This window comes from Sarcophilus harrisii, chromosome 1 (assembly GCF_902635505.1).
Source record: "Sarcophilus harrisii chromosome 1, mSarHar1.11, whole genome shotgun sequence".
Lineage (NCBI taxonomy): Eukaryota > Metazoa > Chordata > Mammalia > Dasyuromorphia > Dasyuridae > Sarcophilus > Sarcophilus harrisii.
The window spans coordinates 431701904-431723238 of record NC_045426.1 but is presented as its reverse complement, the minus strand read 5'-3'; the positions used below and the strand labels follow the sequence as shown (position 1 = coordinate 431723238).

At 33.9% G+C, this 21335-nt stretch overlaps 1 protein-coding gene across 10 annotated transcripts in view; it reads left to right on the top strand.

The window, feature by feature from the left end:
* Nucleotides 1-21335, top strand: part of RALYL (RALY RNA binding protein like) — an 803768-nt gene that overhangs the window by 613668 nt on the left and 168765 nt on the right. The gene's annotated exons all lie outside the window — the stretch shown is intronic.

Genomic DNA, 21335 nt, shown 5'->3' with positions numbered 1-21335 from the left:
GAATATAATGGAATTTTACTGTGCTATGAGAAACTAGGAATATGATCAGTTTCTGAGAATTTTGGAAAGACTTGCATACACTGACAAAGAGTAAAGAAAGCAGAGGTAAGTAAAGGATATATTCTGTAATTACACAAAGCAAATGAAAATAACAGTAACTAAGAAAAATCAAAAATGAATATTGCAACAAGTTTACAAAGAACAAGAATGACACAAAGTTAACATACAAGAAGACATTTTCCAAAATGTTAAAAGTCCACAAATGTGGAACATTACATATATTTTCTGGGTTTTTTTTGATATGCTGATCATTTTTTCTGATTTTTTCCTCTTCCTCCTCTTTTTTTTTTCTTTTTAAAAACATATTATAATAGAAGATAGATCTCTGAGAGGAAGGAGAATAATAAAAATGGGAAAAATAGGTGAAACAAAACCGAATTTTTATTAATAATTATTTCCAAAGAAGAGTATTCAGAAAACCTTAGGGACAACCTTATTTGACATTATACTGAAATTTTTGTTACTGTTGTTCATTTAATAAGTTACCACACTGGTATACTTCAGTGATTCTCAAAATGTTTGCAGTGGTGGAAGTCTTTACTTTAAACAAAATGTCTTTAGAACCCTTTTGGATAATCATTTAAAATTATTTCCAATCTTAGATACCTACCATTGATGGCAAAACAAAAACAAAAAAAAAAGCTACTTTAAAAAAATTATATTTTCAAATCAGTTTTTTATCTAATTTGAAAAAAAAACTGCTTAGTTTCTAAGAAGAAGGACTTTGAGGAAATTGCATTACCTCTCTGAATGTCAGTTTCCTCAACTATAAAATGAAAGGGTTGAATTCAGCTGGCTTTTAGGTAATTGGAAGAGCCCTGGATTTGGGGTGGAAATTATCTTTGTCTGTCACTTTATACATGTGTTGTCTTGGTGTCTCAGTTCTCCCATTTGTAAAGTGGGAATAATTGACTAAATGAACTTTAAGATGCCCTTTTAAAGATTCTTTCTTCTCTATCTATAGCCTTATAATGTGGTCTCTTGCTATGTGTTAACTCTTGGCAATGATAGCTTAAGTTGTAAGAGGCATCATAAAATTTATAAAATGTTGCCATATTTACACAAATCATTATTTTTACAGATTGTTTATAGATCCATAAAACTGTTTTCTACTATAAAGCTATTTTAAAATTTGCTCTTTTATTTGCAGATGCCTTTATAAGAAATATGAAACTTTTATTAAATTTAATAACATAGCACACATTATGCTACAGAATGACTAGATGTAAATCTCTGTTGGAGCTAATAATCATCATGATTGTGTAACTATTTGGAATTTGGGAATTGAATTAGATTATGTGCATATTTGTTTCATCATTCTTCTTGCTTATTAATATCTGGGCTTTCTTATCTTGTGAAACATCCTTATTTGATCCTATTAGTTATAATTGCCTCTGATACCAAAACTATATATTTAAAACCTAAAATATGAAAGGACATCAATTATTTTGTACACAGTGTACTTTAATCAGCATACAATCAATTCACTCATTATAACTTATTGAGAATGAGTAATGATTGGTTCTAGGCCAACAAAATTTTCTTAATTGAGCTAGGCAACAGACTAGCTCTTATTTAACTTATTTAACCCTTGGATGGTTGTTGTCCTTCCTTCTCAAAGAGGACTATTAAAAGATGTCATCAAATTACATCACTTTTTAGAGCCAAGTTAGTGTGTCCAACTGGGCTGATCAGACTACTAAAAGTTCAGAATGCTCTGCCATAGGGCAACACAAATGGTCCCTATGAATATTTGTCTACATCCTTTAACTTTGTGCATCTCAGCCTTATTTTGAGCTAATTCAATTCTGCTTTGTTCCTAGTGTAATGGTGGAGAAATTGAGCAAGACAGAGATTAGAGAACAATTTAATAGTTTATTAAATGGAGAGATTTACTGGGACCAAATGATCCATGTTTGGTCCCAGGGCTGAACGGACTATCATCTCAAAGAATCTACCAGCGAATGTCAGATATAAGACTCTTTTATAGGATAACAAGAACACTGACATAATGGAGGTTCCTGGATGGGGATAACCTAATGGGGGGAGGAACTAGGATGACATAATGGGAGGTACTAGAGAGATTCCTGATATTCTAATGATGTCTAAAATGTCAAACATTAAGAAGGAATGATTATAGCCTAAAGATATAAAAACTTTATCTCATCAAACATTAAGAGGGAAAGGTTATAACCTGAGGCAGAATAACTAAATAGGACAATTAGAGACACTGGGTCAGAACATTAAAAGGGAACTGTGGCACAACACTAGAGCATAGCACCCTTTCAGATGAGGGCATGCAGTACTGCCCCAGTGTCTCCCATGTCATACAATCAACTCTAAGGTTCTTAAGAGAGACTTTGAGTGTCCTTGTTTCACTTTTTCCCCACCTTGTGAGCATTTATCCTGGGCGAGTTTTCCCTAAAATAATCTTTTGGAAAGCAAACATTTGGCATTCAAATAGTGTGGCCAGCCTAACAGAGTTAGCCTCTCTGCATTAGATTGTGAATGCTTGCCAGTTTAGTTTGAGAAAGGACCTCTATGTCTGTATCTTATCCTGCCAGGTGATCTTCAGAATCTTCCTAAGACAATTCAAATGGAATGATTCAGTTTTCTGATATGATGCTGGTGTACTGTCCAGGTTTCCCAGGCATACAAGAGGTCAGGACAATGGCTTTGTAGACCTTCTCCATTTCTTCTCTACCACACTTTCCTTTAGAGCCTCCCCAAAACTGAGCTAGCTCTGTCAATATGTGTTAACCTATTTCTGATCTCTGGGGAGAAGCAGTTAGCTCTTACTAAGTGCTAGTAAGAGCTTACTTACAGTAAATGAAACATTCCCTAATCACAAGAGACTTACATTCTAATGGAGGAGACAAGAATATATGTTAGTATATGTAGAATAGAGATAACAAAAATAAATGCAAAGTATTTAAATACAAAATAGTCTGAGAGAGAGGACACTAGCTGTTGAGGGGAATCATGAAAGATTTCACATAGAAGATCATGCTTCAGTTCTGTCTTGAAGGAGAAGAGGAATTCCATAAGCCAGAGGGTGAGGAGGGATTGCATCCTGGGCATAGGGCATAGCCACTGCAAAGCCTGGAACCAGTGCCAAGACAGAAAAACAGAGTATGTGTGAAGAACAGGAAGACCAGTATGGTTAGATTATATAGGGTGAAAAGGGAAGTAATATACATTGAGCCTGGAAAGATAAGTTGAAGGTTCTGTGAAGAGTTTTAAAAAGTAAATGAAGGATTATACATCTTTTCCGAGCTACTAGAATAGGGGAATCATATAGTCAGATCTTTGTTTAAGCAAAATCACTTTAGCAGTAAAATATAGATATAGTATATATCCATACATATATATGTATACATACATAGTATATATAGTAAAGACATACTGAATTTGGGAGAGACTTGAGATGGGGGGACAAATTTAGCAAGCTGTTTCAATAATGTTAGAGGCAGGTAATCAAGGCAGGGGCTAAGATTGAACAGAAATCATCTAAGTAGAGAGAAGTGATTGGGTGTGAGTGTAGGTAGAAATGTAGAAATGAAGATAGAAATGTCAAGATTTGAAGACATTAGATACATGGAATGAAAAAGACTAAAGAACTAAGAATAATGCCAAAATTATGAATCTAGACAATTATAAGAATTATGATACTTTTGCAAACACAGGAAAGTTTAGAAAAGGGGAGGATTTGGGGAATAAGATAATGAATTCTGTTTTAGGGATATTGAGTTTGAGATATGTCCAAGATTATATCCATTTTGAAATATCCAGTAAACAGTTGGTAATTGAGAGTTAAAACTCAAACAAAAGACTGGAGCTAGGAATTAGAAGTCAACTTTGGTGACACAATCAAATATGACCAATCTCTGATGTTTTCTCATATCAATTTAAAGCACATATTATGCATAAACATAGAAATATACACAATTGATGCAGGAAACCTAACTGGTAGGTGCTTTTAAAGAACTCTAATCTTTTCTTTAGGATGTTAGAGCCTTGTTGTACAATAGAACACAGGTGAAGAAGCACTAGTGAAAGAGTCCTTGGCCTGTGTTCCTTTCTTCCATTCTATCAGAAGCAAGTTGTATGGTGCAAGAAATTTCACAACCTCCTTGGACATCAAGTAATCTCAATTATGATATGAAGTGGATCACCTAGATTATTTTTAAGGAGCCCTTCCAATTAGTAGTTTTATTTCCTTTTTTGTTCTTTTATACTTAAAAGTGCATGAATGACCATAGCATTCTAAGCATTCCATATAATAATCATCCATTCATTTTAACAAGCATCTGTTGAGTGCTTACTATTTCCGAGGCACTATATCCATCAATCCATGAATCTTATGGAGGAATCTGATGAAGGAAGAAGCAGTAGGATTGTACCATAACTGATAATGTGAATTTGTGTTAAGGGACAGGTCAATTCTCCGAGAGCCTCCACAGTCATGGATCATAGCATCTGAAGGAGTTGCAGGGCAGCCTTGCTGACACAGGTATTGTGGACTGGGAATGAGATAAATTGGAGGCAAAGGGAAGAGGAAAGAGGTCAGACAACACAACGACCTCTCAGTCAGAGAAGTTACAGAACAGCAACTGCCTCTCGGTCTCCTTGTATCATTTTCTCTCACAAGAGAAGATCCACTCTGAATTGGATCTCCACCAGCCACTGTCAGATGGCTCCCGTGTATTCCAACAACTCCCTATTATTCCAACAAATTTGCATCTTTTAAATTAAAAATATTTTTTCCCCCAAAAGTCTTAGTGCAATTATAAGCTGTGAAAACTTAATTAAAAATTTGGGGATACTCTATTTAAAGAGAGCAACAAAGGCAAAGGATGAGGATTTGAATAATTTATAAGAGCATAATTGCTGGATTTGGGATTGGCATAAGCCCCCATAAAAGTCAACCACAATGAGTCACCTATATTTCACTGTGGTCTACTAAACTTGTTCTCCAGTCTCAGTGTCATCATCACTACCCTTTGTAAAGGGTAAATCTTTATAATCTTATACAAGTGACTTAACATCTCTAAGACTCAATTCCAAAATGAAAGGAAATGACCAAATGATCCATACTGTCCTTTCTTGCTCTAGTCTAACTTCCTTCCCTGTATTCTACCCACATCATTACATGGTCCTTCTCATTCTGGGATAGGAAAGTATTTGTCTCAAATTTGGGTCCAGCCTATCCACATTCTAAATCTAATCTTGCCTTAGTCCTGACCATAGTCTAGAGAAAGCAGGTCAAGAAGCTTCAAGGTATTTTAGATAAGACACTTAATTTAGAATGAGACCTGAATGCAAATCCTACTTCACAAACTAACTGTGTGATCTTGGGCAGGTCACTTAACCTTTTTCTACCTTAATTTGCTTATTATTATATAGGAGATTTGACCTTTAGGGGCCCTTCTCTCTCTAAAATCTTGATCTATGATTCTTAATAGATAGGACACAATAAAGTAGGTATGTAAAAATTAAAAAAAAAAAAAGTTATACACGCCTTAACTAAAGAGGTATCTTGTAAGTAAAGAGGGGAATTTGAGCAATGACAAATGAGTAAATATTATGGATAAAGGAGAGAAGAGAATCCAAGACAACAATAGAAAGATAATAGCATCATCAGTGGAAATCAACTGCATAAACATTGACCCACTGAAGTTTGAAAGTTACTTATTTAATAGAGGAATAATATTGGCTACTAAACTACAATTTTCCTAATTACAATTTTTGGGTATTGAAAGTATGTCAACTTCTAGAAAGGAATGATTCCTGTGTGTATGTCTGTATATCTGTGTGTATTTTGGTGTTTTATATTTATGCAGGAAAAATTGGCTCATAAACTTCAATATTAATATTTAAGTTGGGTTTGGGGAACAATGTATTTGTTAGGCAAGATTCGTACATTTGCTTAATACTTTCATTTCAGAGAAATTATAGGAACTGTATTTGTGATTTGACTGAAAGTGGAACAAAGAGAAGAAAATATTTGAGTTATCTGTCATATGTCAGGATGTAGTCAGTGCATGGTTTGGGTGAGTCTTCCTAAATTACATGCATAAATTAAGATGACCTTTATTTCAATAAATTTCAACAATTTGACATTTTTACATAAATGTATCAACACGGATGCATATTTTCTTAATTGAAATGTGTCATACTTTTCTTAGCTTGAATACAAGGGAATAATTCTACAGTAAGTGTCCATATAATCCCATCAATTAACATCAATTTTTTGGCATGTTTGTTCCATTAAGTCCAAGCTTCAAGGGAATGACAAAATACAAGAAAGAAAAGAACAGTGGGAAAAATTAGAGGTTAATTGCCTTTGTTGATTTTCCTATTGTTACAGCAGCACTGTCCCTGTTATATTATGTTTGAAGGGGGAATTTAAGTGGATAATTTTGTTCTGAAATGGTTTCTATTTTGAACAGTTTTCCTCACAATATTAAGGTTTTTCAACATAACATGAAATAATTATAAAAGTTGAATAAAAACTTCAGAGAAATCCCTGTTCTCATATATGCATTTATGAATTCATACTCTGTCCCCTACTAAATAAAGATAAGCCTTATTACATTTCCATCCCTTCCCCATAGTTGTTCAGTATATGGAAGGATTTGGGAACTCTTCCTTCCCTCAATTTTTGACTACTGCCAGCATCAATAATGTTTTCCTGATTTTAGGGATCTGAATATTCCAGTTCCATTTAATAAGTTAATATTAAGATTAGTTTTTTCAAAGGAATATTTACTTTAATGGTGATAAATAATCCCCCCCCCAATATCTAAGTGGCATAATCTTTCCTACGAAACCTCTGATGCTGAAGAAGAGAAAAGAAATAGATTCATAGTTTAATTTAATTCCCACATAGCATCAGGCCCACCAAATTTTAAATCCAAAGCTTCCCCACTCTCTTTGCCTCACAGGATCCTGGCTTCTCAAGGCTTCTCTACTCAGTTGGTTATAACATATGGCCTGAGATTTTAGACTTGAAAGTCTCAATGGATCAGGCTGCTTATCTATTCTCCTTTATGGAGGGAATTTCTACAAAAGACATCTCTACATACCTAGAACTAAAAAAGAAAAAAAAAAAGACCAAAATCCCAAACTGTTTTCTCAGATTCATTTGGAGGCAGAAGGGAAGTAAAATAAAGGGAGGGGAAGAGGTAGCCACCTGGCCCTCAGGATAGCTGCATGCTGTCATTCAGTGATTAAAGATTTCATCCATGGTGAGAATCCATCCTGGATGAGGAAATAGCACATTCTCTACAATTTAAATGCTTGGAAAGTTGCATAGTGCACTCAGAAATTAAATGACTTGTCCAGGATCACACATTAGTATGTGTTGGAGGAAGTATTGAAACCAGATTTTTATCTGCTTCTACAACTGCCTCTATCCTATAAGGGTATAGCCATTTGGCTCTTCCCTGTGGTTGATAATCTGTTGGTGCTCTATGTGTATGCTGCTCTTACCTGTTTTGTCACCTGTTTTGTCCTTCCTTATCATCCTTTTCAAGTGGTTCATAATCATTAACCAACAACAATGATAATTTCCATTTCTTTTAAGAAAGCTTGTGGCTTGAAGGCAAAATTAAGTACGTAGACAAAAGATACTAATCCCAGTCACACCCAATGAAATTTCATGATGCCATCTTTAAGGAACCTTCCATATCCTATGCATTAATCATATATACAACTATTTACAGCAACAAGTCTATATACTTTGAGTATTTTATTAATTATTAATACTCAACTAGAACTTGCCTCCTAAAACTAAACTTAAAGTGCATAACCACATAAATCATTTTGATTATTACTTTTCACTTTAAAGAAAAAAAAAACTATTTTAGCATAATTTTTTGGAAATTTCATCATTTTCTTTTATTTTAAAATATATTTTAAATGAATCGATGGAAGAAGAGTATCACATGGGGAAGTTAGGTGGCACAGTAGATTGAATCCTGGATCTGGAGTTAGGAAGACACATATTCCTGAATTCAAATTTGGTTTCAGATATTTACTAGCTTTGTGTCCCTGAGTATAACCCACTTAACCCTGTTTGCCTCAGTTTCATTATCTATAAAATGAGCTGGAGAAGGGAATGGCAAATCACTCCAGTATCATTGCCAAGAAAACCCCAGATGAAGTTATGAAGAGTTAAACACAACTAAAATTACTCAACAACAGTATTGCATAGTTGATGAAGGTCTTATGCTTAGAAGATGTAGAGTCAAGCTTTATATCTGACCCGTTAGCTTTGTGATTAGAGGCAAATCACCAACTCTCTGTCCTCTTACTAACTCTGAAGACTGTAAGTTTGAGAGAAAGTACTACCCTATATTGGTGGGACTTATCTTGCAGTTACTAGATTTGGTGAAATAATACAATGGGGTGCAAATTCTGGCAAGTCCTACCAACTGAAGAGGCTTTGGGCCCCTACAGACCATGTTTTTGTCATCCAAACCAGCACCAATAACTGCAGAGTTTTATAATTTTCAGTTGACCACAGGGAGACAAATTTTCAACTTCAGCAAATCGCAAAAACTTATTGAGATTCACAAGATCATAGATTTAAGTAGATTAGACCTTAGAAACCATCTAGTATATCTCATTTATTGACAGATGACACTTTGATACAAAGTCTAGTGACTTGTTCAAATTTTACAAGTAACCAAGAGTAGAAATAAAATGATTTGAACCTTGGTCTTCCTGACTTGAAGTCCAGGGTTCTATTCACTGCACTTTTCTGCCTTTCTGATACAGAAAATTTGTGATTTGCATCAGGGGAGAGAGAGCCCAGACCAATGAAGTCACAAATCCATGCTATATGTTGGCTTACATTCTGCTGTTTGATCTCTATATTAGTCCTTTAATCAATATTTTTCCAATGTGTGCTGGAAATAGATTTAGGGGTCATTTTTAATCTATGAAATAACAAGAGCAAGAGAAGCTATAAGTGATGTCCCCAAGATAACAGATATATTAAATTATACAGTTTTGAAGTCTCTCTGACTTCAAAAACTTTGCATGATAGTGTACTACTTGGATTCTAGAGCCAGCTCTGACACTGATATAATTTTATAACTATGGACAACAATTGAATCCCTCCAAACATTATTTTCCTTAAGGATAAAAATCTATCACAATAGGATTCATTATGAAGAAAACATTTATTAATCTTAAACTATCATATTAGTATAAGTTGTCATGTAGCTCTCAATCTTTATGGAGCATTTGCTAAAGGCCAGACCCTGTTTCCTGCACTGGGGGTTACAAAGTAACATTAAAAACACTGTCCAGGGGTGATGTAAGAGTAATCCTTGAGTACTTTAAGAAAGCTTACCTGCATTAGAGATTAGCCTCCTTCTCTTTGGCTCCAGAGAACAGAATTAGGATCATGCAAGGGAAGTTGAAAAGAATAATATTCCAGTTAATGTAAAGAAAATTATTCTACCAGCTCTATCTAAGGGCAACTAGGTGGCACAATGGGTAGAGTATGCACCTAAAGTCAGAGAAAATCATCTCCCTAAGTTCAGTCTACCTCAGAGACTTACTAGCTGTGTAATCCTGGGCAAATAATTTAACCCAATTTGGCTCAATTTCCCTATCTGTAAAACAAGATGGAGAAGAAAATGGCGAAACACTCCAGTGTCTTTGCCAAGAAAATCACAAATGGGTTTATGAAGAGTAGAAAAGAGTTGAATAACAATTAAATATCAAGAACTATGTCTAAAAGTAGAGTGGACCTCAGGAGTAAGAGTAAGCTCCTCTTGTTGAATATCTTTAATCAGATTCTAGATTGCTACTTGTTTGATATCTTGAATTATCTGTTAGTTGTGGGTATAATTAGATGCTTTCTGAAGTCTCTTCCCATTCTGTGATAGTGGATATTTTCAATAGTGACTCTATTCCCTTTACAACATAGATTATGACCTCCCTTTTCTATAAATTTAAAGGCATGTGTATGGAATAAATTGACTATTGAGTCAACTTTCTGGTGATGAGTCTCAACATTGCTCATAACAGACTTAGTACTAAACCCATTCTCAAAGTATTTCTGACTTGGAAACCAAGAAATGGTTTCCCATTTTCTTCTCCAGCTCAGTTTAGAAATGAAGAAACTGAGTAAACAGGATCGACTGACTGACTTAGGATCACACAGATAGTAAGTATCTGAGGTCAGATTTGAACTTACAAAGTAAAGTCTTCCTGATTCTAGGTCTAGCATTGTGCCATCTAGTCACCCAGACTTAATGCCTTAAGGTTTGCAAAATACTATATAAATATTATCATTTCATTCTCATAGCAAACTTGAAAGCAATAGTTGCTATTATTATCCTCATTTTCCAGTTGAGAAAACTGAGGCAGATCAAAGTTAAGTAACTTACTCAGTTACTTATACACAACTAATAAGTGTCTGAGGCCAGATTTTAACATAGATCTTCCTGACTTGAAGTTGAGTGTTCAATCCATTGTGCCATAGGTATCTCAATTTTACCTTTAAACAGTATTATATGCAGTAGAAGAAATAGGGGTAATTTTAAAAGAGGCAAACTTTGGTTGATATAAGGAAAAATTTCCTAACAGATTTGACCAGAAGTAGTAGAACTTGACTATTGGTATAAAATAAAGGGAGATACCTTTTTAATCTATAAAATTGTTAACTCTTTCTAATGTTTAAATATTTGGGGAGATCTAAATATTTAATATGATATTGCTAACCATCTGGTATTAAATATTCAACAAATTAAATGAATCCTAGCAGAAATTACTAAGATATTTAGACTGATCTTTGATCTCATCAGAATGAGTAACTTCTATCAGTGTGCAAAATATCTGTTCCTTCTTGTTCAATTCTTGTTTATGTCTTTCTATAACTTTTCCATAGAGAACCTTCCCAGTATTGTGGAGGCCTTCCTCTGTATCTTTCAGGTTTGAAGGGTAATGGTATAGCACTTGGGCTATTCTTCTGTTATTCTATTAGAAAGCCCTTTCCTTTTTTAGTCAGATATGTTATTGATGATATCTTTAATGCTAATTTCAATATGGACAAATAAGCTATAGTAGTCAGTTTGCTTTTCCTAGAGCCAAATAGTTAATAAGTACTTCTTAAGCACCTACCATATGCCAAGTGTTGTGGTAAGCATTGTGCTGTACACATCTAGAACATAGTAGAAAGACCTGAGTTCAAATCCCATTTCAGACACTTATTATGACCCTAAGCAAATCACTTAATCATTCTGAGGTAAAATGTACATGGAAACAATTCCTATATTAAAGGATTGTTGGGATGATAAGATCAAATAATATATCAGGCACTTTATGAACTTTAAAATCTTCACAAATAAGAGCTCATATATATAGGATTAAATTTAAATACATATTTTCATAGTTATATTAAGTAATCCTCTTTTAGATACTCACTACAAGAGGAAGTCTTAAGAAGTAGGATGATTTTATCCTAAGCCTTTTGAAGAGAATCACTAAAATTGTTTTTTCCCTAGGAGGTCTATTTTTTATCACAGCTATTGCATCTCACTATTCATATCTACTATTTTTTAGACATTATTAAAAAAGAAATAAAATGTTTATAAGATAATAGGAAGAGGAGATCTATGCTGAATGCTATATATTATTCTCAATAGCTTTTAGCTGCCTAACATTAGCCTTTGTCTTTCTATTACAGTCATGATTTTATATAATGGCTATCACAACAGCTTTCCCAATTGAATGTGCAGTCAATGAAGAAAGGAGTTTAGAGGAATTATTCAGCATACAATAAAGAGTTAGAAATTAGAAGAGAGAGAAACAAGGAAAGGAAGACAAAACTGTGAAGAAAATTAAGTCACCCCTGCTGTTGCCCAGGACTAATCTGTGATAATCATAAGGAAATTAGTAATTCAGATACTGTCATGTTGGTTTGATTGTATTTTTCTGAAGAAAGAATGGCTCCTTAATAGAGAAACCACTCAGTTGGAAACAGAACTAAAAGTTAGAGAAGAAAGGAGAGAATTGCCAATTCGTTTTCATGATGGGCACATTGTTAAAATTCTTTTCCTGTGACCTTCTTGGCCTGAATTATCTCCATAATTGTTTCAACTGTTTGTGTCACTAGAGCCTTAGATGTGAGTTTAGAAACCATTCCTCTAAACGTTAAACATTTTTTTTTTCAGAAAGTTGTTAGCTTTGTTTACTAGAGTCTTTTGTATCCAAGAGTGTTCATTTTTATTCTGATACTTACTTGGGAGAACCCTTCCCTGAATAAACAGTGAGGCCATATAGTTTTTTCTTTTGTGTGTATTTAAGAAGTTCTTATGGCTCAAAAGAATTTTCTTCAGTTAATTCACATTTTTTCTGGTCAATGCTCTAAAAGAATAAAAAGAGAGAGAATGACTTGAGGAATCATTACAGATTTGAAGATTTAATTTCTGGTCTGATTATGATCTGAAATGTGCTTCCATCTGGTATTTCTGTGGTGACTTTTATGTAGGTGTTAACTGAGGTTCTATTGTTGCCACAAATTCCAGTTGTCATGGTCCAAACAAACATCAAATACCCAGAGTTATCCAGCTTTTCTCTTTAATTGTGTTCCAGGAATTAATCTAAGCTTTTAATATAGTTGGATGCACTTGAAAGAGAGTGAATGTGAAGTCAAGAGACCAAATTCTAGTATCTATTCTACCACTTACCATTCTTCTATTCTAGGATTCTATCATTGACAAACTATTTAATCTTTGAGAGCCTCAGTTTCCTCATATGAAAAATAAGAACAAAACAACCTACAGTACCTGCTTTATAGAGTTACTGTAAAGATAGAATGATGAACTAATGTATGGGGAAAGCACTTTTTGAAAAACACTAAGGTTTTTTTTTGTTTTGTTTTGTTTTTAGGAAATCAAATAGGAAAGGAAGTACTTAAGAAATTTCTATAGTTGATTTGATAGGGCAGAGGTTTATGTATATGAGTGTGTGTGTGTGTGTGTGTGTGTTACACACACAGATTCTTATTTATGTTTATCTTGACTATAGAGACAAGAGGTTTGAGAAGAAAATCTTCATTAACAATTCCTGAAAAAAAGAATTCCTGAAATTCACCTATAATTTATTAAGTACCTGCTGTGTGCATGAAAAGCAGCATGGTATATTGGTTAGGAAATTCCCCTCAGAGTCAAACAGACTTAGATTCAGGTCCTGGCTGTTACTCATAACGACTTTGTGACCCTGGATAAGCCAGACCTGAAGACTTAAGTTGTAGAGAAGATTCTGACCTTCATTGGTAGAAGGATTTTGCTCACTTCCGTCCAGCTCTGATAACTATCCTACTGTGTACAAGCCTAAGTGCTTAAGCATTTGCACATATAAATAAGAAAAAACTACAACAACCCCAAATTTTTCTTGTCCTCAATGAGTTTACACTCACCTGGGATGAGATGGAAGCAATAGCACGGATACCAGTAAGGTAACACAAAAAAATTACAAGAGGAGAAGACTCAGGAAGTCAGGATAAGCAAAAGAGATGGTACTTGATTGAGTTGTACCTTAAGTAATGTAAGGGAATCCATGAGGTAGAGAAGAGGGGATGAATTCTAAGACACTGGGGAGGTGGACAGTTGTGCAAAAGCATGGAATCGAGATAAGGTATATTATTTACAGAGAACTCCTGGCCAGTTTGAATGAAAAATGTTGGAAAGTTATATGAAATAACATTGGAAACATAGGTGCAAGTCAGATGAGAAGAGGGGGACTTCAAATGACAAACTAAAGATTTTATATTTTATCCTAAATTCCATCAACATAGACCTTTCAAGATGTTTTAGTTCAAGGTGAGAGTGATATGGTCAGTTGTGTGTTTCAAGAATATCCTTGTAAGAAATGGATCAGAGAGGGAAAAGACTAATTAGGAGATTATTACAATACTAAAAGGAAAAGGATATAAGGGTCTAAATTAGGGTCAAGGTTGAATTGAAACAATGGAATAGATATGAGAGATGATATACTCAGAAGTTCTATAAGAGCTTGAAATTGACTGGCTATGGAGTTTGAAGAAGAAGAAAATTTCAGAGATGATTCCAGGTTGCAAAACTGAGTAACTAGAAGAATCATGATACTATCAAAAGAAAGAAATCAAGTACAGGTGAGCCTTAATTTCATTCCATAAGTTCCCATCCAAACTTTAAGTTTTCATAAAATAGTCCCATTTCTCCCTTAGGTTGCTAATAAATCATGTTATTGAACATAGCTAATATTATAATGGGCTATGGAAATTTTTGATATTCATTTGGTAACAACACCTTTTGTATAAGGTAGCTTCTGTTTATGTGGTTTTTGAGGGGGAGAGGTAGTAGAGTTCAACTCTAGGGTAGAAGCTGTGTTATACATAGAATAAATTTGGGGAGGAGATTCTAACACAAAATATTGAGAAATGAAAAAGAGCATAATTAAACACTTTTATATAGTATGCATCCAAGGTACAAATGGAAAACAACAAAATGGGGAAAGGCAATAATCATAAATGATAAATTTATGGTGGTACATTGAATAGAGAGTTGGATGTGGAGTCAGGAAAACCTGAATTCAAATTTGGCTTCAGATATTTACTAACTAGGTGATATTGGGCAAGTCACTTAATCTGTGTTTCAGTTTTCTCATCTGTCAAATTGAAATAACAGCACTGACCTCTCAGGGGCATTTTGAGGAGCAAATGAGCTAATAATTACAAAACACTAACTGGCATAGTTACTGGCATAGTAAACACTATTCATACATATACGTGTGTGTGTGTTTGTGTATGTGTTTGTGTTTATGTATAAGATTTGTTAGCTATATGAATTTTAGGACAACTAGGTAGCATAAGGCATAGAGGATTTAGCCTGAAATCAGAAAGACTCATCTTCCTGAGTTCAAATTTAGTTGTGTGGTCCTGGGTGAGCCCTTTATCCCTATTTGCCTGGGATCCTCATTGTAAAAGGAGATGGAGACAAAAATGGCAAACATTTCGATATGTTTCCCAAGAAAATTCCAGATAAGATTATGAAGAGTCAAACATGAGTGAATAATCACAACAACAAAATAAATGTTAACTATTATTATTTTAAGTGTACAAAGAAATCAGAAGTCTGAAAATGATGCTGTTAACATATTGGAAAGAAAAAGTGATTATGGCTGAGTTCATGAGTTTTAAATATCTAAAATGGTCAAACTTACCATGTATTTAACTTTCTATTTCTTTTTACTTGTATAGATATAATGCTTAAGTATAAAATGTTCTCTGGTAACAGATGGGATCTGGCCAAATGATAATCTTTGCATTAGCATTCTAATAAGTAGAAAACTGAGTGCTATAATCTTATGTCAGAACTAATTTATAAGAGTGGAGAGATACAAGACCTCATTAAAATGGTCTTGATTCAGTGACTTCCCTGAAAAGTTGGATGACAATTTTATTCTCTCATTACACTGAATATTTTAATATGGCTTTACAGGTATCTTTGAAATTTTTTAAACAACTAACCTTGGTTTTGTGAGTAGATAAAAAACAAAGACAAAATTGAAATGCTATTCAATTATGTGTAAAATTTGGCTGCCTTTAACATGCTCATACCATAAAGCACATAGTGAGGTAAACCTCACATTTAGTTACATATAAAAGTGTGGTACAATTTTGCCTTCTTTCACCATTTCTGTACATCTCAAAGAATTATTCTGCTCCATCTGTGTTTCATTGGTGAGGTAATTCACACATGATCATTTTCTGCACAAAAAGTACCTTAAGGTATCACTAGGGCAATTAGGTAGTACAAGGCATAAAGTGCCAGATTTAGAGTTAGGAAAGACTCATCTTCCTGAATTCAAATCTGGCCTCAGACATTTACTAGCTGTTTGATCCTTGATAAGTCACTTAACTCTATTTGCCTCAGTTTCCCCATCTGTAAAATGAACTGGAGAAAGGCATGGCAACCATGTCCAATATCTTTACCAAGAAAACCCCACATAACAGAGTTGGACATGACAGAAATGACTCAACAACAACAAAAATATATCACTAGATTGTAAATTCTAGTCCCAACCCAACACTGACCTAAAATGAAGCATTCTGTTTTACTTCCATTGAGAAATAAAAGGGGAAAGGGTGAGCAAGAAGATAGAGAATAGAGGGGAAGACCTCTATATAACCACTCATGGTTCTCTTCAGACTCCCTGCGAACCTATCTCCTCTAGCACATCTTTTTCTTCTTTTAATACACATTTTGCTTTAAGAAAGTTCTTTTAAGTGGTCAGTTTGTCTTTAAACTGACTATATTTTTCCCCATGGGAAACATAACCTTATAACTGCTTCCTCATAACCTTGTAGGCTTCTTGAAGTTTGAGACTTTGGTTTTTCTGAGACAGAATCTTGCAAAACACAGGGACTTCATTCATGCTTACACAACTGAATGAAATAAGGTCATTGACTAAGAGAATAAAAAAAAATGATGTAGCTAGCTTATCATATTATCTTGCATATCTCTTAGTTGATGAGCATTTATTAAGTACCTGTAGACATTTTGCTAGTAAAATATGATTACAGATAGAAAGAACAAAACAACCTTTGTTGCAAGAACCTACATTCTAATGAATGTAAGTATATAAGTATACACAGGTGTATAAAAATAATAAATGCAGAGTAGTTAAAAGCAAGTGGCATAATAAAAAGAGTAACAGGCCTGGAGTCAGGAAGATATAACTTCAAATTTATCCTCACACATATACTAGGTGTATGACCCTGGTCAAATTACATGATCGTGCTTGCCTCAGTTTCCTTATCTGTTGTAAAATGAGTTGGAGAAGGAAATAGCAGTCCACTTCAGTATCACTGCCAAGGAGACTTGAAAAGGCCTAAAGAAAAGTTTTCAGTTAGGAAAACTGCAAAATAACAATAAATTAAATACAAATCACCCAAGTCTGCTTCATTTTCTTAATTTATGAGAAAGAGAATTTCTTAATTTATAAATTTATAAATGAGAAATGAATGTGACACTGAACTTGACTGGGCCTGCTTTGTTTAGAATTCTGAGTTCTGCCTATTACTTCAATTCTACAGATTTTATTGTGTCTGCTATGTGCTATGTGTGTTCTAGGTTCTAGCATTACAAAGACCAAAGAGAAAAAGAAGAAGAAATTCTAATAACTACATTACAGTAGGAAAGTCAGTGAAGCAATCTTTCTGAGCCTCAATTTTCTCAGCTAGGAAAAGGAGATAATTTTTGCAGCTACCTACCTTATGAAGATCAAATAAATCAGGGATGCCAAAGCTGTAAATAAAACTTATACTTCCACATATTATCCTCTTTCTTCATGTTTTACCTTATATAAGGGCATGTGCTCACTTTGGAGTGTTCATTAAATTTAGGATTAAAAAAAAACTAAAATTAAAAATAAGTTATGCAAAGCAGTATTTATAAATAGCTATTATTAATAATAATGCCTTCTCTGGCTACCTCAATGAATTATGGTTATGCATATTCTTTGAAAGAACTATACATGTAAAAGAACTATACATGTAAAAGATATTATTATTTCCACATATTTATTAAAACCATAGGAGTGGGTTTTTTTAAATCTCAAATTTTTATCTACTTGATTATCAATTAAAATTGAATCTTTAGGACAGAATCCTCAATCTTTTTTATTACATTCACAAATTTTGGCCCAAAGTTTAGTGGAATTTACCTTTATTGTCATTTTGATTATAAGCAAGTTACTAAGAAATGCTAATTTGTGTCTACTATTCTATATTAATATAATTAGCTTTGTTACTGAGGAAGACATTCAGAAGTTCTAGTTCTACAACTAATTTACTGAGTTGGTTTGAACAAGTCACTTCATTTCCTTGAGTCCCAGTGTTCCCATATGTCAAATATAGGGGCTGTGCTAGATAATTTATAGGATCTAGAAAGCAAAACCTTTCCAATTGGGATTCCATTAAAACAACCTTTGATATTTTCCTGGGTGATTGCCACACCATGATGACACATTTAGTAAGATCTTAGAAACAAAAAAAGCATATTGTTTCTGCATTCTTAGAAAATTAATCGATAAAATTCAAGGGAAGAATTACTATAGGTACAAAGATTGCTTATATTTGACCTCTATCCAGCTAGAAAGACAAATTTGAGACCAATGATCCAGTGTAATCTATAACCCAAGGACCAACTTTGCTAATTATAGAGAGGTTCAAATCAGCAAACCTGATTTTTGTGATATGGATGTGAGGGAGAGGAGCACAAAAAATTTCTAATGCATGGAAAGGTTGGGGTATGAATTAGTGTAGCAATCTCATACCAATGAGATCTTAAGTTTTTTGACACCTAAAAAATATGGAAACTATTCTTGATGTTTTTGAAACCCATTTGCTAAGTCCCAGATCATTTTTCTTTATCATATTATTTGAAACCCACTGAGGAGAGTTAGCATCAGTGTTCTGTAAATCATTTAACTAATATTTAATAAAGATTCACAATGATATATTGTTGAATAAAATGATTTCTCTTCACTACATGTGTATGTATATTAGTATCCCCCAACCAAAGACTGAATATTAATTTTCTATTTCCATTATTCTTATACCTAAATAAAAGAGGAGGTCCTACATATATAAAGTACTCTGTTAAGAAAAAGAGTTCTATCATTCTTATTAATCTTCTGAAATTCAAATGATTTTTGCATTTACTATGTACAAGACATTGTCTCATCTACTTCAGGGTAGAGAAGGGAGGGGGATGTCAGGTAGGGGTGAAACTTGGGGGAATGGAGGGTTATAAATATAAATAAGACAAAATCCTTGACCTCATAGAATATACAAAAGGATATATAAGATATATAAGCAAATAAGTACAACACATGCTAAGTACAATGCTTTACAGCATAAAGTACTTCCCAAGACTTTAGGGAAGAAAGAAGGAAAGTATAATTATATTCAGCAAGATTTCACAGTGGCTAGAACACCAGGCCTAAAATCAGGTAGATCCTAGTTCAAATATTACCTCAGATACTGAGAAGGTATAACACACTGAGTAATTTACTTAACCTTTGTCAATCTCAATTTCTGCATAAATAAAATGGGGTTAATAATGATACTTATCTCACAAAATCATTATAAGGATCGGATGAGATAATTGCAAAATTATTTGCAAACTTAGAAGCATCATAAATGTTAGTTATTGTTATTATTAATAAAAGAAAAAAAATAAAGGAGATGTAAAAGGTAAGGGAGGAGTTAACAGGGCAAACTTTTTAATGGAGATAGTTTCAGTGTTTCAGACAAGGTAAAGATCCACTATAGTTATTCTGTTTATTAATTTCTTGCCTATTTTTCCCAGGTAACCTGAGTTCATGGTCTCCTTTTTAGGTGGCAATCCTACAAAACACTCTTATGCCTCAATGGGAATCTTTTGACATTCCCACTATGCTAGGACCATATTGGGGTGTGGAGGTATTTTTGTATGCACACATACATGGGAAAAAGACCTTGTTTTGCTTATATATAGTCTTTGGTTTGGACCCATCCTTTCCCTATTTTGTATTTGTTTGCTTGTCAAGTTTCTCCTATTGAAATTATCTCTCCATTCATGCCATTTCTCTTCTCAGAAACTATTAATAGTTTTCCATTGCCTATAGGACAAAATTAAAATTCTTTGGCCTAGCCCTCAAGATTTACGACAGTCTGGCTCTATCTTACTTTTCTGGTCTTTTCCCACCCCCAACTATTCCTCTGTTTTTCCAAATTATTATCCCCCGACATCTATGTATTTCTGTCCCATTCTCTTTTTCTAGGATGTTTTCCCCCTCTCTGCTTATATAAATCCCTCTTTTAAGGCCTGCTTAACTCCTATCCCTTCATGAAGTCATCCTTGACTACCCCATTTGGAAATGATCCCTACTAACAATGAAGTATTGTCTCATGGCCAGGGCTGAGCAAACACTAAATTGCTCTTTCACAATGGTATATAGAAACTCCATCCTACTGCCTCATATAGCTAGAGAAGTTCAGTTCATTCTTCTCAGTCATGAACTTTCATGTTTTTCCAGTGTGATGACTTGAGGGGATAAAAGAAGTCCCTCACCACCAATGGTGCTAATTAGTCAAATACTATTGCTCAGGCTTCTCAGAACTGACTGTTTTTGTTCCACTTCTGGAATGGACTCTACTCTCCATAAGCAGTTGAGGGAAGAGGAGATAGATGGAGTGAAACAGGTCATTGGTATCTATGGATACTCATTCCTTACCCCCACATACATACCAGGAAGTACCTTGGACAGAAATGGTTGGTTCCTTTTTTAAATATATGAAGAAATTTCTCCCAGAAACTTCTATAGCACTACAAGGATTCTTCTTCCTTTTTCTCTACCTGAGAGGTTCAGAACCATTGTCCTATAACATCATACTGTATTTTTTTTTAACCTAATCCCTTCAACTTGAAAGCTAAAAAGTTGAAATGGTCCCTGAATTTAGGAACTGGCCTCTAGATCTAATGCAAATCTGTCATGTCTGTTCAAAAGTAAGTCTGCCTTTGAACTATCCTTTGTGAACAATAAATTGTTTAAGAGGGACAATTGCTATTTTTTTTTCATTCTTTTTATCACTTTCGGAGGAATCCCTTTTGTGGAAATATCAAGTTAAATAGCCTTTTATAAAACTCATTTCACATAATGAAAATGCTGTCAAAAACCTTAACCCTATCTTCAGAAGAATTGGTAGTACATTATACAAAATGAATACTATAATAAAAACTGTGGCAGGCTGAAGTCTGTAGTTTCCAATTTATTTATTTATTTGTTAATTTGCTTTTCTCATTAAGCAGTTCTATATGATAAGTTTAAAAGTAGTAAAACAGTATAGAATCTTGTTCTTGTTAATTATCTTGTTATATCTCCTTTGTTCATTTTTTAAGTAATAAAAGCTTGTACCTATTCATTTCAAAACTCATCCACAATCATAAATTTCTAACAATTTAAAACTAGATATAAATTAAAAACTGAATTTAAAATTGCTTTTCAAACATTCTCCGTTATATGTAGTCTTGCATGAACAATTAGAAAGTCCTCTTCCCACTTTTTTTGTTTTTCTGTCCCCAGCACAATTGTGGCACAATTTCTTCAACATACTGTGGGCTTAGCTAAATAGTTCATAAATGGAATGAGGTAGAATTGTTGGTACATCTTTTGCTTTCCCTTATCTCTTCATAACTTCCAGATAGTACAACAAGTTCCTGGCA